Raw genomic sequence first — 13,027 nt, forward strand, 5'->3', positions numbered from 1 at the left:
GAAGAGAAGAAGAAGGAGAAGAAGGAGGAGAGAAGAAGAAGGAGAAGAAGAAGAAGAAGAAGAAGAAGAGGAGAAGAAGAAGAAGAAAAGAAGAAAAAACGAACAACAAGAAGCAAGAAGAGAAGAAGGAGAAGAAAAAGAAGAAGAAGGAGAGAAGAAGAAAAAGAAGAACATAAGAAGAAGGAGAACAAGGAGAACAAGAAGAAGAAGAAGCAGAAGAAGGCAGGCTCTTTCTCCTTCTTCTCCTCCATCTCCTTCTTCTTCTCCTTCTTCTTTTCTTCTTCTTCTCTTCTTCTTATTATTCCTTCTTTTCATTTTTCCTATTTCAATTGAGCTTATTATGTCATTTCGGAGCTAAATTACCTAAGTTATGAAACTAGTGGTTTCACTAACCATTTTGGAGCTAAATTAGCTAAGTTATGAAACTAGTGGTTTCACTAACCATTTTTCCTAGTAGAAATCAAGTAGGAGCTTATTATGTCATTTTGGAGAAAACTTACCACAGTGGTCATCAAGGAGGAGAAACACCACGTTTGCTCGCGTCGGCTTCGTTTGCAGATGGTTGCCCTGGAGAAGGGTTTGTGATGCCGTTCGGGAGAAGAAAAAGAAGAAGGACGAGGAGGAGGAGGAGGAGGAGAAGGAGAAGGAGAAGGAGGAGGAGAAGAAGAAGAGAAGAAGAGAAGAAGAAGGAGAAGGAGGAGAAAAAGGAGGAGAGAAGAAGAAGGAGAAGAAGGAGGGCTCCTTCTCCTCCTTCTTCTTCTCTTCTTCTTCTCCTCCTCCTTTTTCTTCTTCTCCTTCTCCTTCTCTTCTTCTTCTTCTTCTTCTTCCTTCTTTTCATTTCTCCTCTTCTCCTCTTCTTGGAGCTAAATTAGCTAAGTCTGTATTTTTGGAGCTTAATGGGCTAATTATGTCATTCTAGAGGAAAACAAGCTAAGTATATAATATTAATGAGCTAACCAAGGTTCTTATACCATTTTGAGCTTATTATGTCGTTTAGGAGCTTAATTAGTCATTTTAATGAGCTAACCAAGGTTCTTATGATGTTTTTACCTAACTAAACTAATTATGGCATTTTGGAGCATAATTAGCTAAGTATGTCTTTGTTGGGGAAAACAAGCTAAATTGAAGAAGAAAGAGAAGAAGGAGAAGAAAAAGAAGAAGAAGGAGAGAAGGAGAAGGAGGAGGAGACGAATAAGAAAAGACGAAAAAAAGAAGAAGAGAAGAAGAAGAGAAGAAGAAGGAGAAGAAGGAGGAGAGAAGAAGAAGGAGAAGAAGGATCCCTCCTTCTTATCCTCCTGCTCCTTCTTCTTCTTCTCCTTCTCCTTCTCTTCTTCTTCTCTTCTTCTTCCTTCTTTTCATTTCTCCTCTTCTCCTCTTCTTGGACCTAAATTAGCTAAGTATGTATTTTTGGAGCTAAATGGGCTAATTATGTCATTTTAGAGGAAAACAAGCTAAGTATATAATATTAATGAGCTAACCAAGGTTCTTATCCCATTTTGAGCTCATTATGTCTTCTAGGAGCTTAATTAGTCATATTAATGAGCTAACCTAGGTTCTTATGATGTTTTTCCATAACTAAGCTAATTATGTCACTTTGGAGGATAATTAGCTAAGTATGTCTTTGTTGCGGAAAATAAGCTAAATTGTAGAAGAAAGAGAAGAAGCAAGAAGAGAAGAAGGAGAATAAAAAGAAGAAGAAGGAGAGAAGAAGAAAAAGAAGAACATAAGAAGAAGGAGAAGAAGGAGAAGAAGGAGAAGGAGAAGAAGGAGGGCTCTTTCTCCTTCTCCTATTTCAATTGAGCTTATTATGTCATTTTGGAGCTAAATTACCTAAGTTATGAAACTAGTGGTTTCACTAACCATTTTGGAGCTAAATTACCTAAGTTATGAAACTAGTGGTTTCACAAACCATTTTTCCTAGTAGAAATCAAGTAGGAGCTTATTATGTCATTTTGGAGAAAACTTACCACAGTGGTAATCAAGGAGGAGAAACACCACGTTTGCTCGCGTCGGCTTCGTTTGGAGATGGTTGCCCTGGAGAAGGGCGTGCGATGCCGCTCGGGAGTTATTTTGCAGAAAATACATTTTTGCAATGTCTCAGTTAGCATGATGACACTCAATTGTTAATACTAGTTTATAGTGACCATTGAAATGAAACTCACCATGCCAATCGCAGAGAACACTACTAGAAAAAGGCCTATTAGTGGCGCACCCACTTTAGCTATTAATGGCGCACTATGGGTGCGCCATTATTATCACGCCACTACTAATAAATAGTAATGGCGCACCCCTGGTGCGCCACTGTTAATATACATAACAGTGGCGCACCACCTGGTGCGCCATTACTATCCAAGATAATAATGGCGCACCACCTGGTGCGCCATTACTATCCCAGATACTAATGGCGCACCTCGTGTAGGTGCGCCACTACTATGAATATTAGGATTTTTTTTTCTTTTCTGATATTTATACAAGTTAAAATATACATAATAGCACAGAATATAAATAGCACAGAATATATATAAACAACAGATTTATCGAATACAATAGAAGATTAGTCTCCGAATACAATTCATCATATTAGTCTCCGAATTCAAAATACCGAACAAAGTTAGAACATTACAAGTCTCGCGAGTAGCGAGTTTGTCTTCACATTACAAGTCGATATCTAAACTACCATCACATAGAAGAGGGTTCTGGTCACGATGAGCATCATTGCGATGAAACTGATAATCATCCGGTTCCTCCTCCGCTCCCTCCTCTCTCTCGCTAGATAGAGCGTGTATCTAGCTTCCGCATCCGCCCTAGTGGTGTACCCTTTGTAACTGTTACCGCTCAAACAGTGAACCTATTTCTGACACTCCTCCCAGTCGTTGTAGACTCCGGGAACCTCGCCCTTGTACACGACATATGACGACATCTCTATGCAGTAGACAAACAAAAGCAACACATTAATAGCACGATTCATGGTCCTACTAATAAATAGCATCGACTACACATATAAGTGCAACGACTGTCCAAACTAAAGAGACATACAAGTTCATTAAAGTTTAATTACAACATAGCATCAGTAGTTTCGACTCGACACAAGGACCGGAGCATGGATGAAGCCGCCGTATTTCGTGATCGTCATGAATGTGCGGTCGTTGTCTGCCTGCATTTGTAGCGTTGTGTCAATATCACTGTTGGACGATGGACAGTTTAGGTAGAATTGCCCCGATCTAGCAAGGACATCTTGATACATGATTTCCGCCAACTCCGACTGGATGCGAAAGAATTCTTGAATGATGTCCTCGTCCTGTATTGCCGACAAGCGTGCGGCCCAATCTTTGAGCTCATTTGGTAGCATACGGTGATGCTGGTCCATACGATCGCCCGCATGTGATAGAGGGCGTAGTAGGCATCCTTCTGACTGCCAGGCGGCTGCTTGACGCAGGGGAACATCGTTATGTGGGTGAACACGTGCTTTCCATACCTAAGAATTGGCCTCCTGAAGGTGCCTCCAGATTTGGCGTAGCCGGGGAGGAAATCATCAAGAACTTTCTTGATATTTGTGTAGTCTTTCTTCGACTGACGGACCAAGTCGAAATACGTGGACATGGAATATTTTGGGCTTAAGAGAATGAGTGTGCAATGTGTGTCACTGCACAAAACATGGAATGTTAGAAAAAAAGAACGATCAAAATCTAAGAAATCGTATGTTACGGGGCGATGAGGGGATGACTTACTCAGAAAAGTAAGGCACGAGGAAGTTATCCTTATCTGCGTTCGCCAGAATAACGCCTTTGAGGTATGAACTCGCGACTTGCCGGTCCCCAGAGTCGTCCAAGAGCTTGGCACGCATGTAGAAGGGGTCGACTATCACAATGTCCGGGGTCTTGTTTCTAATGATCCGCATCTCCATACTGAGCGAAAATAGCCGAATGAAGGTGTAGTGCAGCGGATAAAGGTTAAGCATAGCGAAGATGTCATCAAACCGCAGGACGATCATATGCCCGATGTTGCTATTGACAAAGCCCTTGCCCTCTGGCACCTTGGCCACGAAAACCGGGTATGCCCCATCATTCACGGAGAGACGCCGCTTCCATATAAAGAACAACGTCATGTAGACTCCGCATAGCACCGCTTGCAACATTGAGCATATTATTCGGTAGCATCGGCCTACCCGCCACGTGCACCCTCCTCTCAATATCCTTAGATATTGGTGGCCCATCCTTAGCACGGATCGTACTCGGTGCCAGCTTGCTCGCACCCTTGTTAGTTTTTCTTTTCCGTCCCTTTTGCTTCGTCTGCTGTAATGGGATCGAGTTCTGCTCAGAGACCACCTTCTTGAGTGTGTTGGGGCTGATAATATTTCGCACCTCGGCTATTTGAGTCTCGGTGAAGGCAGGAGCTGGAGGCGTCTCCTGAGAACTGAACAGCCGATGCCTATTGAAATTGGGTTTCTCCGTGGTACCAGCTAGATCGCCATCGTCTTTTGCACGGTTGGTTTCTTGAGAAGGAGGCCCGAACAAGGCGTCATCGTCACCGTACCCATGTTCGTTGATGTACTCTTCGACGTTGGAAATTGTATCATCGTCGTCGTCCGGATCCTGTGCCATATGCATGTCCGGATCAGCTGACGGCAGTAGCGTTGCGGCGGTCTTGCCATAGCTTGGCGCTGGCACGACTGGCGGTGTTGTTTGTGGGGTGGTGTTGATCGAGACGGTGCTCCGTAGAATGCACCCGAGTTGTCCCACGTACCCACCGACTAATTCTTTGGGCGCCGTTGGATGCCGACTGGAGGACACTTCAGTAAATTCCTCCCTGACGGAGCCGAGCACGTTCGGGCGCCGGTCCTTCCGTTGCTTCTTCGGTTGGCTGCCATCTGTGCGTTCGCTTCCATCATCAGTGGTGGCATCCCCATCGACAACATTAGTGGAGTAATCCCCGACGCCACTAGGGGTTGTGTAGTCGTGATTGGTGTCTTCCGCGGCGTCCTCATAGCGGTGAGGTTCTTCCTCCAACTCTTGGGACAGCTCCCATAATTGCTTGCCCGAACTGCCGACCTCATCGTTGTTGGCCATGTTCGCTCTAAATAAGAAAAAAGGCTACTATAGTTATTGCACGGGGTTGAATCGGGCACCTTCTAGGTCAATAAAATTGGGGATGACCTTTGCTAATTTTCTTGACCTAGGAGTGCCCAATTCTCAACCGAAACCGAAATTAATCTACGTTTCAGGAGAAAGGGGTAACAAATATGAGTCATTACAACCTTACTGCACAAGCAGGATGCCCAAAAATTGTAAGATGGAAGATTTAAATACTTCAGAGATAAATTTAACATAACCACTATAATCAAAAGGCATAAATTAGTGATCAACTAAATTATATTCTACCAGAACATCAACAACATGCCATTTGACTGATATCAGTTGTATTTGGTTGACTAAACTCAAATTCAGTGTGTGCACCGCTCTTGTTTAATTCATCGTAATCCCCGGCCATATGTGTGTGCTAATAAATTCAGTGGTCCCAGTTCAAAATTCAATATATTCTACATAGTCACCGGTACTTCCACGGCGGCGAGGAGGCGCGCCGGTAGACGGAGATGGACGGCTAGGGTTGCAGGGGGTGACGCGCCAGCGGAAGTAAGAGGTGGCGGAGGGGAGGACGGTGGGAAGATGGGGAATAGGGAGGGGTGGGGGAGAGATGGGGAAGAGGGAGGGGCGGGAGTGCTCACCTCCGCAATGGTGATGGCCGCCTGACCCGTCCTGGGGAGGCCACGTGTGCGGGGGTGGCTGGGGCCTGGGGGCAGTGACGAGGAGGGCGGCGGTGGCTGACGAGGAGGGCGGCGGCGGTGGCTGACGAGGGGAGATGGGAGGGAGGGAGGGGTGCGGTTGGAGTGGAGATGCGGGGGAGAGGTGAGTACGGGGAGGGATGAAGGGGATAGAACGAGGGAGGGTTAGCAATGGCGCACCATTTAGGGGTGCACCACAACTGGCATATCAGCGGCGCACCTTTTAGTGGTGCGCCATAAGTTGGGAGGGATACCAATGGCGCACCTTCTCTTGGTGCGCCATTACTAACTTTTTTATTTTTTTGGATTTTTAGTTGCATGTAATAATTTTGGTTATCACTTTTTAGTTGCATGTAATAATTTTGTAACAATATGATCTTGTTCTCTTGATGATCTTGTTTTTGGTTATCACTTTTGGATTTTGGATTTTTGCATGTAATAACTAAAATTATTACTAATTTTGGATTTTTAGTTGCATATAATAATTTTGTTACATATTGCATCATGATCTTGTTCTCATGATGATCTTGTTTTTGCATTAATTTTAGTCTTCTACCACTTATCCATATACTTTTAACAAGGTTTCTGCATGCACATGACTTAATAACCGAAAAGTAATGGAATAGCCCAACGGTTTAGAATTACATGACATGGTGCAAAGATTTAGAATTACATGACATGGTTGAAATCAATTGACTTGAAATAACAGTCATCAAAGATTGAGCTTGCCACTCACACACACGCGGCCGACACGTCGTGATTCGATCTTAATTAGATATCTTTTCACAATGATGTTCTTGCCCTTCTTTCTCACGGTTGAATAATTTAGCCACGGAACCCCTTGAATTCTTCTCTTGAACGGACGTCCTTTATGTAGGGTGGTCCTGCTTCTTCTTGTGTTGTGTGCTACTTCATCGTCGTCGTCATCTTCCATCTTCGGGTCGCCGTACTTGTGCAAATCTTGCTCATTGGCGACTCCATCCATTCTGATGATGTTCCTTTTGCCTCTCCTCACGACAACACAACTGGGCTTTGACGGGTCGGTAATGAATAAGCATTGGTCTACTTGGCAAGCCAGTACCCATGGCTCATTTTTCGCGGTAACGTTTGCGCCCGCGGTCTTCGATTTGGCTTCGTGTATATCCATGGTGGTGAAATACCGGTCTTCTTTCAGGACGCTCTTGGCCTATCTGGCTCGGAACATCGGAACCTTCTCTCGAGCGAAGCTCAGCTCCCAGATCTCCTCAATCCTTCCGTAGTATCTGCCCTTGTCGTTACCGGTGTAGGATTCCATCGTTACCCCAGAGTTCTGATAATCGCTCTTCATGTCCTCTTCTTCGGTGTAGAATGTGTAACTGTTGATATCGTACGCCTCATAGGTCATCAGGTTGTGCTCGGCGCCCTGTGACAAGGCGAATATGATTTTTTCTTTCGTGGAAGAATCCTCGTGTAAAGGGTACGACAGAAGCTTATCCTTGAACCAACGCGTGAAATATGAGTTGTGTTCTTTGATTATATCTCCGTTCGTCCTATGTTGGTCTCGGTCATTGTACAGCTTCTCAATAAAGGTTTTGTGCTCTACCACCCAAGGATCGACCACTTCTATGTGTTGTAGCGCGACTAGGTTTGCTCTTTCAAAGTCGGCGAATCGACCCTCGAGGTCGACATGCATTTCGCGGCGACCCTCGCGGTGACCCCATCAAGCGAGCCTGCCGAGGTGCCTGTTGACGGGCAGACCAACGGGGTTCCCGGTTCCTAGAAAATTCGTGCAGAAGGAGATGTACTCTTCGGTCAGAAAGCCCTGGGCTATGCTTCCATCGGTACGTGCCATGTTGCGAACGTATCCTTTGATGACACCATTCATCCTTCCGAACGGCATCATGTTGTGCAGGAACGTCGGCCCGAGTTTGGTGATATCCTCCACGATATGGACCAGCAGATGCACCATAACGTCGAAGAATGCGGGTGGGAAGTGTTGGGGAACGTCGCATGGGAAACAAAAAAATTCCTACGCGCACGAAGACCTATCATGGTGATGTCCATCTACGAGAGGGGATTTCCGATCTACGTACCCTTGCAGATCGCACAACAGAAGCGTTAAGAAACGTGGTTGATGTAGTGGAACTTCCTCACGTCCCTCGATCCGCCCCGCGAACCGTCCCACGAACCGTCCCGCGATCCGTCCCACGATCCTCTCCGATCTAGTGCCGAACGGACGGCACCTCCGCGTTCAGCACACGTACAGCTCGACGATGATCTCGACCTTCTTGATCCAGCAAGAGAGACGGAGAGGTAGATGAGTTCTCCGGTAGCGTGACGGCGCTCCGGAGGTTGATGGTGATCTAATCTCAGCAGGGCTCCGCCCGAGCTCCGCAGAAACACGATCTAGAGGTAAAACCGTGGAGGTATGTGGTCGGGCGGCCGTGGCAAAAGTTGTCTCAAATCATCCCTAATAGATCCATATATATAGGAGGGAGGGAGGGGAGGAGGCAACCTCAAAACCTAAAGGTTTAGCCAAAATTGGAGGTGGAGGAGTCCTACTCCAATCCTACTTGGAGTAGGATTCCACCTTCCCACTTGGAAACTCTTTCGACCTTGTGTTTTTTCCTTCTCAAACCTTATGGGCCTTTGTGGGAACTTATTCCAGCCCACTAGGGGCTGGTTTATCTCTTCCCATAGCCCATGAGACCCCTTGGGGCATGACACCCCTCCTGATGATCCCCGGCACCCCTCCCGGCACTCCCAGTACACTACCGATGAGCCCGAAACTTTTCCGGTAATGCACGAAAACCTTCCGGTAACCAAATGAGGTCATCCTATATATCAATCCTCGTTCCCGGACCATTCCGGAAACCCTCGTGACGTCCGTGATCTCATCCGGGACTCCGAACAACATTCGGTAACCAACCATATAACTCAAATACGCATTAAACAACGTCGAACCTTAAGTGTGCAGACCCTGCGGGTTCGAGAACTATGTAGACATGACCCGAGAGACTCCTCGATCAATATCCAATAGCGGGACCTGGATGCCCATATTGGATCCTGCATATTCTACGAAGATCTTATCGTTTGAACCTCAGTGCCAAGGATTCATATAATCCTGTACGTCATTCCCTTTGTCCTTCGGTATGTTACTTGCCTGAGATTCGATCGTCAGTATCCGCGTACCTATTACAATCTCGTTTACCGACAAGTCTCTTTACTCTTCCGTAATACAAGATCCCGCAACTTACACTAAGTCACATTGCTTGCAAGGCTTGTGTGTGAAGTTGTATTACCGAGTGGGCCCCGAGATACCTCTCCGTCATACGGAGTGACAAATCCCAGTCTTCATCCATACTAACTCAACGAACACCTCCGGAGATGCCTGTAGAGCATCTTTATAGTCACTCAATTACGTTGCGACGTTTCATACACACAAAGCATTCCTCCGATGTCAGTAAGTTATATGATCTCATGGTCATAGGAACAAATACTTGACACGCAGAAAACAGTCGCAACAAAATGACACGATCAACATGCTACGTCTATTAGTTTGGGTCTAGTCCATCACATGATTGTCCTAATGATGTGATCCCATTATCAAGTAACAATACTTGCCTATGGCCAGGAAACCTTGACCATCTTTGATCAACGAGCTAGTCAACTAGAGGCTTACTAGGGACAGTGTTTTGTCTATGTATCCACACAAGTATTGTGTTTCCAATCAATACAATTATAGAATGGATAATAAACAATTATCATGAACAAAGAAATATAATAATAACTAATTATTATTGCCTCTAGGGCATATTTCCAACAGTCTCCCACTTGCACTAGAGTCAATAATCTAGTTCACATCACCATGTGATTTCAACGAATCCAACACCCATATAGTTCTGGGGTCTGATTACGTCTTGCTCGTGAGAGAGGTTTTAGTCAACGGTTCCGAAACTTTCAGATCCGTGCGTTCTTTACAAATCTTTATGTCATCTTATAGATGCTACTACTACGTGCTATTCGGAAATGCTCCAAATATCTACTCTACTATACGAATCCGTTTCACTACTCATAGTTATTCGGATTAGTGTCAAAGCTTGCATCGACGTAACCCTTTACGACAAACTCTTTAACCACCTCCACAATCGAGAAAAATTCCTTAGTCTATTTAGTTACTAAGGATAACTTTGACCGCTGATCAGTGATTCAATCCTGGATCACTCAGTGTACCTCTTAACAGACTTGTTGCAAGGCACACATCAGGTGTGGTACTCAGCATGGCATACTTTAGAGTCTACGGCTAAGGCATAGAAGACGACCTTCGTCTATTCTCTTTATTCTGCCGTGGTCGGGTTTTGAGTCTTACTCAAATTCACACCTTACAACACAGTCAAGAACTCCTTCTTTGCTGATCTATTTCGAATTCCTTCAAAAACTTGTCAAGGCATGCATCTTGTTGAAACTTCTGTTAAGCGTTTTGATCTATCTCCATAGATCTTGATGCTCAACGTTCAAGTAGCTCAATCCAGGTATTCCTTTGAAAAACTCCTTTCAAACAACCTTTTATGCTTCACAGAAATTCTACATTACTTCTGATCAACAATATGTCAACCACATATACTTATCAGAAATTCTATAGTGCTCCCACTCACTTCTTTGGAAATACAAGTTTCTCATAAACCTTGTACAAACCCAAAAAAATTTATCATCTCATCAAAGTGTATATTCCAACTCCCAGATGCTTGCATGAGTCCATTGAAGGATCGCTGGAGCTTGCATACTTGTTAGTATCTTTAGGATCGACAAAACCTCCTAGTTGTATCACATACAATGTTTGCTCAAGGAAACCGTCGAGGAAACAATGTTTTAACATCCTATGTGCAATATTTCATAAATAATGCAGCAACTACTAACATAATGCAGCAACTACTAACATAATTCTACGAGTGAGAAAGTCTCATCATAGTCAAGTGTTTGATCTTGTCGGAAACATCTTTGCGACAAGTCGAGCTTTTCTTAATAGTGACTTATCACCATCATCGTCTGTCTTCCTTTTAAAGATCTATCTTTACTCAATAGTCCTATGACCATCAAGTAGTTCTTCCAAAGTCTACACTTTGTTTTCATACATGGATCCTCTCTCGGATTTCATGGCTTCCAGCCATTTGTCGGAATCCGGACCCACCATTGCTTTATCCATAACTCGTAGGTTCATTGTTGCTCAACAACATGACCTCCAAGACATGGTTACCGTACCACTCTGCAGTAGTACACGACCTTGTCAACCTACGAGGTTTGTAGTAACTTGATCCGATGCTCGATGATCACCATCATCAGCTTTCACTTCAATTGGTGTAGGCGCCACAGGAACAACTTCCTGCGCCCTGCTACACACTGGTTGAAGTGATGGTTCAGTAACCTCATCAAGTTCTACCACCCTCCCACTCAATTCTTTCGAGAGAAACCTTTCCTCGAGAAAGGATCCGTTTCTAGAAACAAACACTTTGCTTTCGGATCTGAGATAGGAGATGTACCCCAACTGTTTTGGATATCCTATGAAGATGCATTTATCCACTTTGGGTTTGAGCTTATTCGACTGAAACTTTTTCACACAAGTGTCGAAGCCCCAAACATTCAAGAAACGACAGTTTAGATTTCTCTAAACCTCATTCTATACTGTGTCATCTCAACGGAAATACGCGGTGCCCTATTTAAAGTGAATGTGGTTGTCTCTAATGCATAACCCATAAACGATAGTGGTAATTCGATAAGAGACATCATAGCATGTACCATCCCAAATAGTGCGTGGCTATGACGTTCGGACACATCATCACACTATGATGTTCCAGGTGGCCTGAACCGCGAAACAATTTCCACATTGTCTTAACTGCGTACCAAAACTCGTAACTCAGATATTCATTTCCATGATCATATCGTAGACAGTTTATCCTCTTGTTACGATGAACTTCACTCCTGAAACAGAATTGAACTTTTCAATATTTCAGACTTGTGATTCATTAAGTAAATACTCTTGTATCTACTCAAATCGTCATTGAAGTAAGAACATAATGATATCCACTGCGTGCCTCAGCACCCATTGGACTGCATACATAAAAATGTATCACTTCCAACAAGTTACTATCTTGTTTCATCTCAATGAAAACAAGGCCTTGCTCATATGGTATGATTTGCATGTCACTAGTGATTCAAAATCAAGTGAGTATAAAGATCCATCAGCATGGAGCCTCTTCATGCAATTTATACCAACATGACAAGCGCCAGTGCCACAAGTAAGTGGTACTATCATCATTACCTCGTATCTTTTGGCACCAATATCATGAACATGTGTAACACTACGATCGAGATTCAATAAACCATTGAAGGTCATTATTCAAGCAAATAGAGTAACCATTATTCTCTTTAAATGAATAATCGTATTGCAATAAACACGATCCAATCATGTTCATGCTTAAGGCAAGCACCAAATAACAATTATTTAGGTTTAACACCAATCCCGATGGTAGAGGGAGTGTGCGACGTTTGATCATATCAACCTTGGAAACACTTCCAACACGTATCATCACCTCGCCTTTAGCTAGTCTCCGTTTATGCCGTAGCTTTCATTTCGTGTTACTAATCACTTAGCAACCGAACCGGTATCCAATACCCTCGTGCTACTAGGAGTACTAGTAAAGTACACATCAACATCATGTATATCAAATATACTTCTTTCGACTTTTGCCAGCCTTCTTATCTACCAAGTATCTAGTGTTTCTCCGCCTCAGTGACCGTTCCCCTCATAACAGAAGCACTTAGTCACGGGCTTGGGTTTAATCTGGGGTCTCTTCATTAGTGCAGCAACTGCTTTGCCGTTTCACGAAGTATCCCTTCTAGCCCTTGCCTTTATCGAAACTTAGTGGTTTTACTAACCATCAACTATTGATGCTCCTTCTTGATTTCTACTTTCGCACTGTCAAACATCGTGAATCGCTCAAGGATCATTGTATCTATCCTTGATATGTTATAGTTCATCACGAAGCTCTCACAGCTTGGTGACAGTGACTTTGGAGAACCATCGCTATCTTATCTAGAAGATCAACTCCCACTTGATTCAAGCGATTGTCGTACTCAGATAATCTGAGCACACGCTCAACGATTGAGATTTTCTCCTTTACTTCGTGGACAAAGAATCTTGTCGGAGGTCTCATACCTCTTAACAAGGGCACAAGCATGAAATCACAATTTCATTTCTTTAGAACATCTCTT

The sequence above is a fragment of the Hordeum vulgare genome, chromosome 3H (genome assembly GCF_904849725.1).
Source record: "Hordeum vulgare subsp. vulgare chromosome 3H, MorexV3_pseudomolecules_assembly, whole genome shotgun sequence".
Taxonomy (NCBI): Eukaryota; Viridiplantae; Streptophyta; class Magnoliopsida; order Poales; family Poaceae; genus Hordeum; species Hordeum vulgare.